The sequence below is a fragment of the Cebus imitator genome, unplaced genomic scaffold (genome assembly GCF_001604975.1).
Source record: "Cebus imitator isolate Cc_AM_T3 unplaced genomic scaffold, Cebus_imitator-1.0 Scaffold235, whole genome shotgun sequence".
NCBI lineage: Eukaryota > Metazoa > Chordata > Mammalia > Primates > Cebidae > Cebus > Cebus imitator.
The window spans coordinates 47,270-61,331 of record NW_016107550.1 but is presented as its reverse complement, the minus strand read 5'-3'; positions in this window follow the sequence as shown (position 1 = coordinate 61,331).

Genomic DNA, 14,062 nt, shown 5'->3' with positions numbered 1-14,062 from the left:
TTTTTTGAGACGGAGTTTTGCTCTTGTCACCCAGGCTGGAGTGGAATGGCAAGATCTCGGCTCACTGTAACCTCCGCCTCCCAGGTTCAGGTGATTCTTCTGCCTCAGCCTCCTGAGTAGCTGGGATTACAGGCGTGTACCACCACACCCAGCTAATTTTTGTATTTTTAGTAGAGGCAAGGTTTCATCATATTGGCCTGGCTGGTCTCGAACTCCTGACCTCAGGTGATCCCCCCCGCCTCAGCCTCCAAAAGTGCTGGGATTACAGGCATAAGCCACCGCGCCTGGCAAAATATAAATATTTTTATATAAGTAGGAAGACTGAGAGAAAATAGGAATAGATCAAAAATTAGAGGCTGATTATCTCTAGTTGATGGGTTATAGCTCATTTTAGATTTTTGTCTTTATATTCTAATGTATTTTTCACACTTTCTGTTTGTACCACCTTTATGACTTGAAAATCAATTCCTTTCTCCTGAAAAGAAAGCAAACTCCAAGGGGCTGTGCATATCTCTTCTGGAGGAGATTCTCCTGCTATGATTTATGGGTTTGAGAGTGCTTGTTTCATTTTTAAATTAGACAATAACTCCTCTATAGGACACGGGCTGTTTTTGCTTTCTTTCTTTGACTCACCTTTGGGCCTCCAATAGCTGGATCCATGTTTGGACAAAGTACGGCTAGTTAACAAGTTGAAAGGAATCTTTGAACTTTCTTTGAAATCAGCCCTCTGGCCCTGGGGTCACTCACGGTGCCTCCGGAGGATGGGGCTGTACTGGCTGTACCGACAGAAACACAGTGGCCTGGAAGGGGCAGCTGCCCTTGGACCTGGATTCTGGCCATTCCATTTACTCATCTGGAAACAGTTCCATAAATTGAGCAGCTGATTGTTGTACACAATTTTTTTGTTCTCTGAGAACTTACTCATGTTTTTGCTTAACCATCGATTTTTATTTCTCACTGATTTTTTGGTTCTATATATATACCCTGCTCCAGAGATCAAACTTCTGCCTTTTTTTCCTTTCATAAAACCCTCAAGCCATCTGCCTCTACCCATTCTCTTATTTTTATTTTTGCTAACGTGATAGAGATGACTTTATCATCTCAGAATCTGATGAAGTTTGGAATGGAACGCGCCTAGGCGGTCCCGCTTTGTGATGAAGCATTTCAAATCCATGTGCTGTGAAGAAAAGGAAGATCTCCTTGCATTTGAATGGTTCTCTTCCCTTTGCCCCGCTCTTGGCTGTCCGCTGATGAGATGAGTTCTTTGAATTCACTGTTCTGGATCTCATGGACAATTCAGTGCACCCTTTTCTTTTCCTTGTTCTTCTAAATTCTGAAGAAAAGAAGCCGCCAGTCGGTCCATCTCTCTCTCCCTCTCCTGCCTCTCCCCAGCAAAAGAACCTTCCAGTGTCTCGATTCACAGAGGCCCAGCAGACACAGAATGCACCGGTTTCTGGATACCTCGTGCTCCCTCAAGCAGGACCAGGAAGCATTTCCTTGCCTTTTGTGAAGACAAAAGGGAATCGGACCTTGAGTGTTTGGGCTGGGGAAATGCGGACGACTTCTGTCCTGTGTATGGTGAGATGCTAGGTGAGCCTGCTCCCAGTGGTAGCCACACCAGGAGCAGAGAGAAGAGGCTTCATGCCCTCGTTTATTCATTTATTCACGAGGTGCCAGGGGCTGCTTTAAGCTCCAGGAAAAATGGTAAGCAAAGCTAGATTGGCCCTTGCTCTCACAGAACGCACAATCCCAGCGGGGAGGTGGGCACTCATCGGAAGCCATACCTATGATATTTTGGGCTGTGGTGAGCACTTCCATAAGACCTTGCAGGCCCAAGGTCAAGGCCCTGGGGCCTGAATTCAGCTCTGCACCAAGGCCCCTCACCACTGTGCCTCTGCTTTCTGAGGCAGGCAGGGTGCTCCAAGGCTAGAAAAGGAAGCGTCCATGAAGGCATTTTTGTAAACTCTTTGCCCTTTCCGTCCCCCTCCCCGTTGAGCTCTGAAGGCGACTGTGTTCCTGGACAGAATCCACTGCGTGGGCTGCGGGGCAGGCTGAGATGGGCCTGGGCGTGGTGCCCCAGCTCGGCGGGAGGGTAGCAGGGAACCTGTCTGGTTGGAGTCAGAACTCAGCAGCCCTGCGACTACAGGCAGGAGCCAGGAGAACAGCCGAGCTGTGGACACCTACTTCTCACTGCCGCCTCTGGGGCTCTCAGCGCCTGGGGGAGCATCACCCAGGGCTCCCCCAGCACAGACCTCCAGGGAGGCAGCCTTGTGAACGTTATCAACCTCAGGCCAGAGAAGGAGAAAGGAAGGGAGAGGGTGTGTCTGTGTCCACACGCGTGGCCACACATCTCTCGGAGCCAGATCTAAGATTAGAACAGTACGTTTCTGTCGCCCAGATACGCAGCCAAGCCCCAAACCCATGCTGTTTTTTGGCGAAGCTCCTTCCACATTCCTCTTGCTTGGATCCACCCTCGTTTGTCTCTGGAAATATCGTAGCTGTCATAATCGTTGTTTTAATAAAATCCTCATCTGACGATCTATTAGGAAGGCATATTGTTGACAGGAAATGTGCATTTGCCATATTCCCCCTCCTATTGTCTATTTCCTGCCTCATTTTTCTTGGGAGGGCAGGAGTCACTGGAGATAATAGCATATTGACAGAAAGAGAAAGCCAGGGAAAGGGCTTGTTGAAAGTGGGGGAGTTCAGCTCTATTTCGCAGCGAGGGTTTCCAGCAGGAAATCCACAACTCGTTTCCTGCCAGTCTGCTCAAAACAGCATCTGTCCCTTCTCCCCTCAAACGAATTGTCTCCTCCGCCCTGGGAGGCTGACTCCCTGGTCATATGATGGAGGTCAAGGCTGTTGTTTCTGGGGCCTGTGTTTGGGAAAGATTCCTCAAGAATCCAGAAGAGAATGTGAAATTAACTATTTTTCCCGTAATAGCCAACGGGACTTCATTGAGGCTGGTGGAACAAGAAGCCACAGAAAGAGGATCGTTTTCTAGAAATGGGCTTGCCCACAAGCTTTCTTCTTACACTGTCCAGTTGCAAATAGTCAGTCCCCAGGAGGAAAAAAATCCACTTCCCGGTTGTGCAAATGCCAGGGGTGTGCCTGAACATGGCAGTAAGTGGCCCCTTTAGGACTGGTCCAGCTGCACCCCAGGACAAACTTGTGAAGCTCTGGTTTGACGGAGTTCTGAGGCTTTGCCAGTGCAGGCCCCGGGAGGGAGGGGTTCAGAGCTGGTCATGGATTTGGTGCACAGATTTAGAGGGCCCCCAACTCTGCCTTAAGAGGCTGGTACTTCCTCCCTGGGCCCTGGGCCTTCCCGTTTTTTTTGTTTTTTTTTTCCCATAGTAGTTGTTGTTTGAGATGATATTTTGCTTTTGTCACCCAGGAGTGTAGTGGCGTGATCTTGGCTCACTGCAACCTCCGCCTCCCAGGTTCAAGCGATTCTCCTGCCTCAGCCTCCCAAGTAGCTGGGATTACAGGCATGCGCCACCACACCTTGGTAATTTTAGTAGAGATGGGGTTTCTCCTTATTGGTTAGGCTGGTCTCAAACTCCCGACCTCAGGTGATCCACCCGCCTCAGCCTCCCAAAGCGCTGGGATTACAGGCATGAGCCACTGTACCTGGCCTTTCCCGTTTCTTTGCTGCTTTCACCAGGAAGAGCTGGTACATCCACAGCTGGACCTGGGGGAAGAGGGAGGGACAGAGAAGTCCAGGGTGACCAGCCTTTACAGTTTGTCTGGGACTGCTTCTCTTCTAGTCCTGAAACCCCTCAGTCTTGGCAAAACCACAATGATTGGTCACCCTAAAAATGTGTATCATTTGGCAATGATCAGTGCATTGCTTTCTAATTCCATGCCAGCTCCTGAGCTGGGTTCCTGGGTGGTGAGTAAGGCATCTATGGGACTGAGAGGGAAAGTGACTGATATCGATGCAGGTGATGGTCACTCTATTTACATCTTAGGCAACAGCGAGCCTTTACTGGCTCAGGGAACCCAAAGTGGAGGCATATTGCTTCTTTTAGGCATGGCTGGTTGGGGGTTGCTTATATTTCAGTGAGAACAGCGTCCCCCATGGAAGGAGACCCTCTGTATCCTAACAGGCCTGGCAAGGCTTCTGGAATGGAGTCTCCCTGCCTGACTGCCCAGGCCTGGGGCCTGTACCAACTCTTGGATCCAAGGGCCCTTAAGCAAATTGCTGGCTATCTCCCACAGGCTCCCAGGTTAGCGCAGGCTTCAGGTCTCAGCAGGAAGCCTGCCCCAACCCAGAGTTCTGGCTGAGCTGGTGCGATCCTATGTGTCTTCCAGCCCCTGGCCCCATGCTGCCTTCTTCCAGAGCGTGCCACCTTGCCGGGGGTCTGATCTGGCTCTCCTCTTCCCCCAGCACCATCAAGGCAAAAATAACCTGTGTCTTGTTCACTGTGGTATCCCCAGGACCGGGCCCAATGCCAGGCACATAGTAGGCACTTAATACACGTAACAGTTACCACCTCCCCAGCACTCTGCTTATGTCGCCACACTTGGGGCTAGCACTCCACGGATAGTATTTGACTTGATATTCACATGAACTGCATAAGGTGGGACTTTTTTTCATTTTAAAAAATTTTGGTAAAATATACATCAGGTAAAGTTTATCATTTTAGTCTGGGGGCGGTGGCTTATACCCGTAATCCCAGCACTTTGGGAGGCCAAAGTGGGCGGATCACCTGAGGTCAGGAGTTCGAGATTAGCCTGGCTAACGGTGAAACTTCATTTCTACTAAAAATACAAAAAAATAGCTGGGCATGGTGGTGCGTGCTTGTAATAATACCAGCTACTCGGGAGGCTGAGACAGGAGAATCACTTGAACCCGGGAGGCAGGGTTTGCAGTGAGCCAAGATGGTGCCATTGCATTCCAGCTTGGGCAACAAGAGAAAAACTCTGTCTCCAAAATAAATAAATAAATAAATAAATAAATAAATAAAGTTTACCATTTTAACCGTTTTTGAGTGTACAGTTCAGTGGCATTGAGGACATTCACATTGTTCATTACCACCGTCCATCTCTAGAAGTCTTTTCTTCTTCTGGACCTAAAACTCTATCCCCATTAAGCAACAACTGTCCAGTCTCTCCTCCCCCAGCCCCTGGCAACCTCCCTTCTACTTTCTGTCTCTATGAATCTGAGAGTTCTAGGAACCTCATAAAGTGAAATCCTGCAGCCTTGGGCCTTTTGTGGCTGGCTCACCTCATTTAGCATAATGTCTTTTCAAGGCTGAATAATATTCTCTGGTGTGTGCATTCCGCACTTTATCTGCTTCTCTGTTGATCACAGATTGCTCAGCTGTTCATTGCTTCTGCCTTTTGGCTATTGTAAATAAAGGTCAGGATTTTAAAAATCTTCATTTTATAAAAATGACTATGGAGGCTGAGAGAGTGTAAGCAGTTTTCCCAGGGTACCCCAAGTCACAAAACTGCACCATGACACATGCAGTTCCTGGCTCCAGGCCTGTCGGAGGCTACTGTACCGTATTTCCTCCCATTCACGGTATGAATGCAAGGATAACTAAATGAATAAGTTCCTTAGAAAGGTACCAAATTGTACTAATGTATTAGTCTGTTCTCAGACTGCTATAAAGACATACCTGAGACTGGATAATTTACAAAGAAAAGAGGTTTAATTGGCTTATGGTTCTTTGGCCTATACAGGCTTCTGCTTTTGGGGAGGCTTCAGGAAACTTACAATCATGGTGGAAGGCAGAGAAAGCAAGCACATCTCTAAACGGCCAGGAGGAGAGAGGGGGTGGGGAGGTGCTACACACTTTCAAACAACCAGATCTTGTGGGAACTCTGTCACAAGAATAGCAAGGGGGACGTCCACCTCCATGATTCAATCATGTCCCACTAGGCCCCTCCTTCCAACGCTGGAGATTACAATTCAACAGGAAATTTGAGTGTGGACGCAGAGCCAAACCATATCAACTAACAAAGATAACGCTAGCTGTTGTAACAAGTAAACTGCAAATTTTAATTGGCTCGGCAGTGAAATGGAAGTTCACTTCTCATTTCTTTTCTTTTTTTTTTTTTTTTGAGACGGAGTTTCACTCTTGTTACCCAGGCTGGAGTGCAATGGCGCGATCTAGGCTCACCGCAAACTCCGCCTCCTGGGTTCAGGCAATTCTCCTGCCTCAACCTCCTCAGTATCTGGGATTACAGGCGCACGCCACCATGCCCAGCTAATGTTTTTGTATTTTTAATAGAGACGGGGTTTCACCATGTTGACCAGGATGGTCTCGATCTCTTGACCTTGTGATCCACCCGCCTCGGCCTCCCAAAGTGCTGGGATTACAGGCTTGAGCCACCGCGCCCGGCCACTTCTCATTTCTATAAAGTACGGTGTGAATTGGTCCTGGATTGGTGGTGTCATTTCGCCATGGGGTGACTGAGGGCCAGAGATTTTCTTATCATAGCTCCACCATCTTCTATAGCCTGGGAATCCTCTATCCCTGGGCACTGGAAGCCTGGAGAGATCATGGGGGAAGCGCACCTGATTTTGAAAACCCCTGGCCTGGAAACGACCACCTCCTCCACTTGTATCCTGTGGTTTGGCCATGTCTAAGGCAAGGGTGACTGGGAGATGTCATCTGGGGCTGGGCAGCTGTTCCCGGCCGCCCCTCCAGCTTCTGTAAGGTGGGGCATGAATATTTTGTTGTGAATCTGTCACACTAACAAGTGCTGTAAAATTCAGAGTGGGATTTCACATAGAGAAAGCTAGAAAAACACCTGTGTGTTCATGAGGCCAAGGCATCGGGGTGAGCACAAACATAATTTGAATGCAGACCTGTCTCTGGTAGTTAATCTCACTTTACAGTTCCCCCAATGTCATGGGCTATCCAGAAGGTTATTTCATGTACCGCCTTCGTGTGGAAGCACATTTCCATAGATAGCAGATAAAGATCTCTTAACCTTGTATTTTCCCTCATATCATTATAAATAGCTTATGCAATGCCATTTCAGCAAGGCTGACAGCTTCTACAATGAGATCTGGATGCGGCAGCATATCTTCTTGTTATATATAAAAAAGAGTGACAGCATTCATCGTTTACAGTGACATCAATGAAGTCTACTTGTAGAGGTTCCCCATCCATCCATTCATAATACCTTTTATGACTTTAGGCTTTTAAACATGGCACTCTGGTCTATTTTTCAAATGTACCACCATTATCGACGGAGGAAGCCATTCTTCAATATTTCATTTTCCTAAGAATATCTGGAATATCTTAATTCCTATGAGGCTTCTCCATGGGGTAGGCTGTCAGGTAGGACTTTAACGGGAACAGAGGGGAAACTGCTGCAGGATCATCCTCTCCCTGTGACACCTGAGGGTGTGTTTCCCATTTTTTCCTTCTTATCATATTCCCCAAATAAAGACCCAAGGGAGACGGGGTTCCTGAGCACAGCTGTCTGCTCTGTGCTGGGAAGTTAAAACGATTGGAAGGAGGGGAGTTGTAACACAGATTGAGTTACATTGTGGGTCATTCCTGACCTGGAAACATATTACCTCTTCAGAGCCCTTGAGTTTGCCATCAGGAGAAGGAGAGACGTCCCCTCAGGGTGAAGCCTGGAACCACCAAGGGTTGGGTGAGGAATGGGTAGTAGATGTGCTTCCTAAGATACCCTTCTGCTGATCAAAGGTGCCCTCTTGGTTCCCCAGGAAGTGCCCATTTGGACACAGATGGAGAATTACAATGGGCATGGCTTCTCAATGCTTCACCACTTTTGAGGAGCCACGGTGTCTTTCTTTTGCCACCATTCCCTGGTTCTTCCTTGCCTGCAGGTCTTACTAGAGTTAGGTAAAATCAATTTCAGGTTCAGCTCTAGTGGACTGGGAACAATCTCCAGCAGACAACTCCTTGGACAGGGTGGGGACAGCTGGGACAATTCCTGAAGCAACTTAGATAGGAAAAATCACGATGAGCATTGATTTAGGGAAGGATGTTGTTGGGCACCCTGAGTCTGCCTGCCGCCAGCCAGGGAAGGCATGTTATAAACACGCCAGACACGCCAAGGATGGGAACATTTGACCTAATTTAGCAACAACAAATCCTTTCCCCCACACGTACTTCTCTAATTACAAATGAGATCCTGGTAGGCTTAGCAAGGGTAAATAAAATTGATTCTCTCCACATAGTATTGGAGATGATAAATGTGTTCAAGAAAGGGCTTCAAATGCCTCGCTGCTGATTAGAAAAGGCAAAATAATTGTGAGATGGTGACTAATAGATGGAAGGAATTGTGGCAGAATTGGTCTCCTTGCAGAAATGTCACTGGTCTGATCTTTTCGAGATAATTACCATCAAATGTCTGTGTGTTTCATGCTCTACCCTTCAGTCGTCTAGGGCATTGCAGGAATCCCCAAATTGACTTGGCTGTGGGTAGCTCAGGCTTTCTCTCTGTTTGAAGCCTGGAATGGAGCCCCTCTATTTTCTTAATGCAATGACTGTGTCCTGTTCATTCCTTCCACGTGCCTAGCACCACTCCTGGTGCAGGAGAGGCATGCTGGATTTGTTAGCCTTTCAGAGCCTATTTCCACATTTTTGGAGTGGGGTTAAAGAACAAGGAGCTTGCAGGGTATTATATAAAAGAATAGGATAAAGCAGTTGATTTGACTCATGAGAAATTGCTGACATTTAACTTTTAAAAACTTAATAAACAACAATCTTATATGGTTCCACTTAATATGTATTATTTATTATGGCATAAAAAATCGCCCTCAAATTTAGCAGCTGAAAACAGTAAACATTTATTATCAGATGGTTTCCGAGTCAGGAATCCAGGTGCAGCTGAGCTGGTGCCTCTGCCTCAAGGTCGCCAACAACACGCAGTTAAGCTGTGGCCGGGGCTGCAGTTTCATCTGAAGACTTGGCCGAGAGGGAATCCCCAGCCTGACTGCAATGCAAGCTCACTTACGTAATTGTGGGTGGGCTTCAGTTCCCTGTGAGCTGGTGGAATGAGGCCCTGAGATTCCTACTGACTCTGGGTTGAGGCTGCTTCTAGCTCCCGGCCATACAGAGGCTCTGGTACCTCCTGACACGACAGCTGGCTTCCCCTAGAGTGAGTGGAGAGAGAGAGCCCAAGACAGACTCCATAGTCTTTTTAGAACCTCAACTCAGAAGTGACATTCATCACTCCCATCATATCCTATTTGTTAGAAGTGAGCTGTTAAGTCCAGCCCACACTCAAGGGACAGATATCAAGAGGGTGAAAGCCAGGTGAGGGGCTATTGCTGGGGGTCATTTTAGGCACTTCCTACAATGTGGGACACTCAGCATGAGTCTAACACAAAGATCTTGGGCCAGGCGCAGTGGCTCATGCCTGTAATCCCAACACTTTGGGGAGACCCAGGCGGGTGGATCACTTGAGGTCAGGAGATTGAGACCAGCCTGGCCAACATGGCAAAACCCTGTCTCTACTAAAAATACAAAAATTAGCCGGGTGTGGTGGTGCACACCTGTAATTCCAACTACTTAAGAGGCTGAGGCAGTGGAATCACTTGAACGCAGGAGGAGGAGGTTGTGGAGAGCGGAGATCATGCCATTGCACTCCAGCCTAGGAGATAGAGTGAGAATCTGTTTTTTTTTTTTTTGAAAGGGCCACGTGTGGCGGCTCAAGCCTGTAATCCCAGCACTTTGGGAGGCCAAGGCAGGAGGATCACCTGAAGTTTGGAGTTTGAGACCAGCCTGGCCAACATGGTGAAAACCCGTCTCTACTAAAAATATAAAAATTAGCAGGGCTCAGGGGCATGTGTCTGTAATCCCAGCTACTCGGGAGGCTGAGGCAGAAGAATCGCTTGAACCCGGGAGGTGGAGGTTGCAGTGAGCTGATATTGCATCATTGCACTCCAGCCTGGGCTACAAAGAGTGAGACTCCACTCCCCCCCACCAAAAAAAGTCTCAAGACATGGTAGTTAAAGAAAATCAGGTCAGATGTGGTGGCTCATGCTTGTAATCCTAACACTTTGAAAGACTTAGCTGGGTTTGAGGTTGCAGTAAGCCATGATCGTGCCACTGCACTCCGCCTGGGCAACAAAGCAAGATTCTGTCCCAAAAAAAAAAAAAAAAAAAAAAAAAAAAAAAAAAAAAAGGGAAATCGAGGAAAGAGTTGTAGCACTGGAAATATTCCATGTACATCTCCATTCTATAGGAATAGAGCCTTTTTTCTCTTGTGAAGTTGTGTGGATAGAACGATGTGTAATAAACATGCTGGGTGGCCGCAGGCCCTGAGAATCCCTCTTTTATGGAGTGCCTTTGGCTTCTCCACCTTGTACAACTGGGGTCTTCTTGTCAGCAGATTCTGAGCTCCTGGCCTCGTGAACACCACCTTGGACACCTAGGGGACCTTTCAATGGCCAGGGGCCAAAGCCTGGGACGTGGATGCTGCAATGTGGAATGAGGATGGGACCTCTAAAGGGACGGCCAGGGCAGAGCTGCCCGATCGGGGGCTGCTGGGTTGTGGGCGGGGCCTGCACCACCCTGACTCAGCAGTTCAGCTCAGGGACAGGCCTTTCCGGGATAAGATGCTGGAAGAGCAGAGGGAAGGAGGGGAAAGGACAGCTTCTCTTTAAATGGCTTGGCACTTTCTGAGAGTACCTGCGACACCCTCGACTCTGGCCCGCAGCAAGGAAGCAGCAGCTGGGTGGAGCCGGCTAGAGTAGATTTAGGAAAGCTACTGGCGCTGAGGGTTTGGCATTTTTAACCACCATTTGTTGAGCAGGATCTGTGCTAAGTTCTTTAGAGCAAAAGCCCTTTTGTGCTCATGATGGTGGTAGAAAGTGAGAGCTGTCATTTCCTTTTTATAGACGAGACTCAGGGAAGCAAAGTGAATTGCCCGAGGCATCTAGAGTGAGGTGCAGACCCAAGACTGAGGGTGGGACATCCTGCAGGCTTTCAGCATTGCTGGCTCTGAAGAAATCACTGTGGTGTTGGAGCCTGGACCGATTCTTCCTAGAAGCGTTACCTTCTCTGGGCCCTTCAATTTGAGTTATCTTGTTAAATCGACTTAATTCCTATCATGGTCCCAGGTGAAGCTGTGTCAATTGTGGAGCAGGGAGGTGCTCTAGGAAGCTGCAGAAGTGGGGAGGGAACTGGGCTGGTAGCTGGGAGACCCAGGTTGGAAACTCAACTTTGCCTCTTTCTTGCCTGGTGACCTGGCAGGTCCCCCAGGTTTTCCAAGTGGGTCTTTTCCTCATTTATCTACGTCAACAATCATACCTGTCCTAAGGTGGACACCAGTGGGGCTTCATTGCCTGTGTGGATCCTTTGGATGCTGGCTCCTGTGTGGGGCCTCTTGAAGTCTTACCCTGAGGATTGTGAGTTTGATTCCAGGCTCAGCTGGAAGGAGTTCTGGCATCGACCAGCTATGTCTGCCGTGGGTGAGGAATGGGAGTTGGGGTCCTTGCGCCTTTACTGTTGTGTGCTCTGTTCTAAGGCTTCCTGTGAAGTTTAAATGTGATCACGCATGTGAAAAGTCACGCCCGGTTGGTACCAGTAAATTCTCATGTTTTTCTCTTGGTTCACTGGAATGCAATTTATGATGAAGCTCAACCGCAATTGGAAAGTGTTGACCAGGCCGTAGTAGGTGCTCACTAAGTGTTCTTGGAGTGCTGAGAGGATCTGAGGCCAATCCGGCTGTTTCTGGGCCCATGCTGACCCCGGTCGGGGACTCCTGTACCCACACAGCTTGACGGATATATCAGACCTGGAGCACAGAGAGGGAAAAGGCACTGAAACAGCAAGGGTATTAGCGTGGTGTATTTACACCCCAAGTGCCTCGCTGTCATCAGGAGCAGCTCCTTCATGAGATATAAGTAATTTGTGCGGCTGATCCCAGTTTTCTCATTAATATGCAAATGAGGCATGCCAGTTGTTAGGTTAGAAGAAAGCTGTCATGTTTATTGTGACAGATTTAATGGATGTGTTTGGATTGTGCATTCAATGTGTTTTCAAGAGCATGTCTTATCTTTGTTTAGGCAGTAAATCAAAAATGTAAACAACAATTCATTAGCATCTGTCAGAAGCTCAAAGCCACATTGTTTCACTTGACAATCTTCCCAGAGGTGGGGGAAAAACCCCGATATCTGACTTAGTCAAGATTAGTCGGAAATCGCACTGGCTTCTCCGTCTTTTTGCTTACCAATGTGCAAGCAGTGATCGAAGAACAGCTTCTCTGCTCGGAGAGCTGCAGGGGCCAAGGGAACAAGAGTGGCGATCAGATAGCGCCACCCCAACTCACCTGGCTTCGCCCATGAAGATTGCAAGCCTCAGAGGGTGCCTTGGCGATGGGGCTGGAAACAAAATCACAGGCACGTTGCCTCATTTCACCAAACATCTCAAGCAGCCCGCTCAAGGAAAACAATGGAACACCACAGACAGATATTTAACAACAAAAATCCAATTAGGGGATGTGAACAGAATAGCATGATACGTCTAAGGGGAGAAAATAATTCAGATCTGCAAATCTCGTTCTTCTACATAGTTATAAATTTGGCCTGCAGACTAGCTCTGAGCTTCCTGGGAGCCAAAGCAAAAAGCGAAGTCATATTAAGTCATAAAATTCACTTTTTTTTTTTTTTAGACGGATTCATACTGTGTCACCTAGGCTGGAGTGCAGTGGTGCCATCTGGGCTCACTGCAACCTCTGTCTCCTGGGTTCAAGCGATTCGCCTGCCTCAGCCTCCTTAGTAGCTGGGATTACAGGCATGAGCCACCACACCTGGCTAATTTTTGCATTTTTAGCAGAGGTGGGGTTTTGCCATGTTGGCCAGGCTGGTCTCGAACCCCTGACCTCAGGTGATCCATCCACCTTGGCCTCCCAAAGTGCTAGGATTACAGGCGTGAACCACCATACCAAAATTCACTTTTTAAGTCTTAAAATTAACTCCATCAAATATACAAAGGGCAGATTAGTATGCTATTTAAAAGAAACAAATAGCATACTAATTTAGAACTAGTATGCTGGTTCTAAAACTTCATACCAAGTGCACTGAATCACGGGGCCTAGGGACCACACCCAGTTATGGAATTGCTTAGTCTCTTTGGGGATAAGATGAGGAGCTAGTGTCAACTCACACTTCACCTTCGTTCTTCTTTCTCTCCTGGCTTCTCCTCAGCATTGACACCTGTCCCTCGACTCTGGCCCCAGATCTTTATTTTTGTTCCTAGGCAAGCTTCTGGGAAGACTTGTCTGTCCTCCCTGTCCTGGATTGTGTCCTCACCTCCCATCTGATCTTCCTGCCACCCCCGGTGGCTCCTGTCCCCACCTCCCTTGAAGGCAGCTCTGGGCACCCTCATGTTGGCAGGGCTTGGACCTCCCTCCGGATGCTCCCTCCTCTGGCAGAGTTTTCTTCTGTGACCTCCCATGCCTGGTTTTCCCGTTCTCTGAGAGCGGCTGTTCGTTGCCCAGTCCTCTTCCCGGCCTTTGTGCCTCTTTCCTGGGCCTGCTTCTTGGTGGTGCCATTTATATCCAGCCTTCCCTGAGGGTTCACTGGTCAGCTCTTTGCTGAAGACTCAGATGGGTCTCTTGGGCTCAGTCCTCTCTTTTGAGTTTCAGCCCTGCATGACTAGGTATCCCATGGGACCCTCTAAGCTGGTGTCACCCTCACTGCAGCACCAAAGTGGGAGCCTGGGGGACCCCAATCTCCTGTCCTAGGCCCTGGCCTGTCTCCCCTGGCCCTCCTCTGCAGCCCTTCGCTCCGGCCTCCGTCCAGGTTCTCACTACTCACCTGGCCTTGGGCAGCACCCAGGCCTGCGCCCCCCTGTTCCTTTTCTACCCTGGAGCTGGAGAGGTCTTCCCCAGATGCCCATCTGAGCAGGCCTCTTCTTACCATGGACCGGCGGCCCCTGCGGCCCCCTTGGGGGCTTCTGGGTCCCTTGTCCTGCTCTGTGAGCTCGGCAGCCACTCCTGTTGACTTTGTGCCTTAATGCAAATGATCCCTCTCCCTGGTCACCGCTGGGGTTGGCACTGCTTTTCTTGACCTTTAGCCTCCTTAGCGATGCTTTCCTGGGAACCCCCCCCGGGGTGG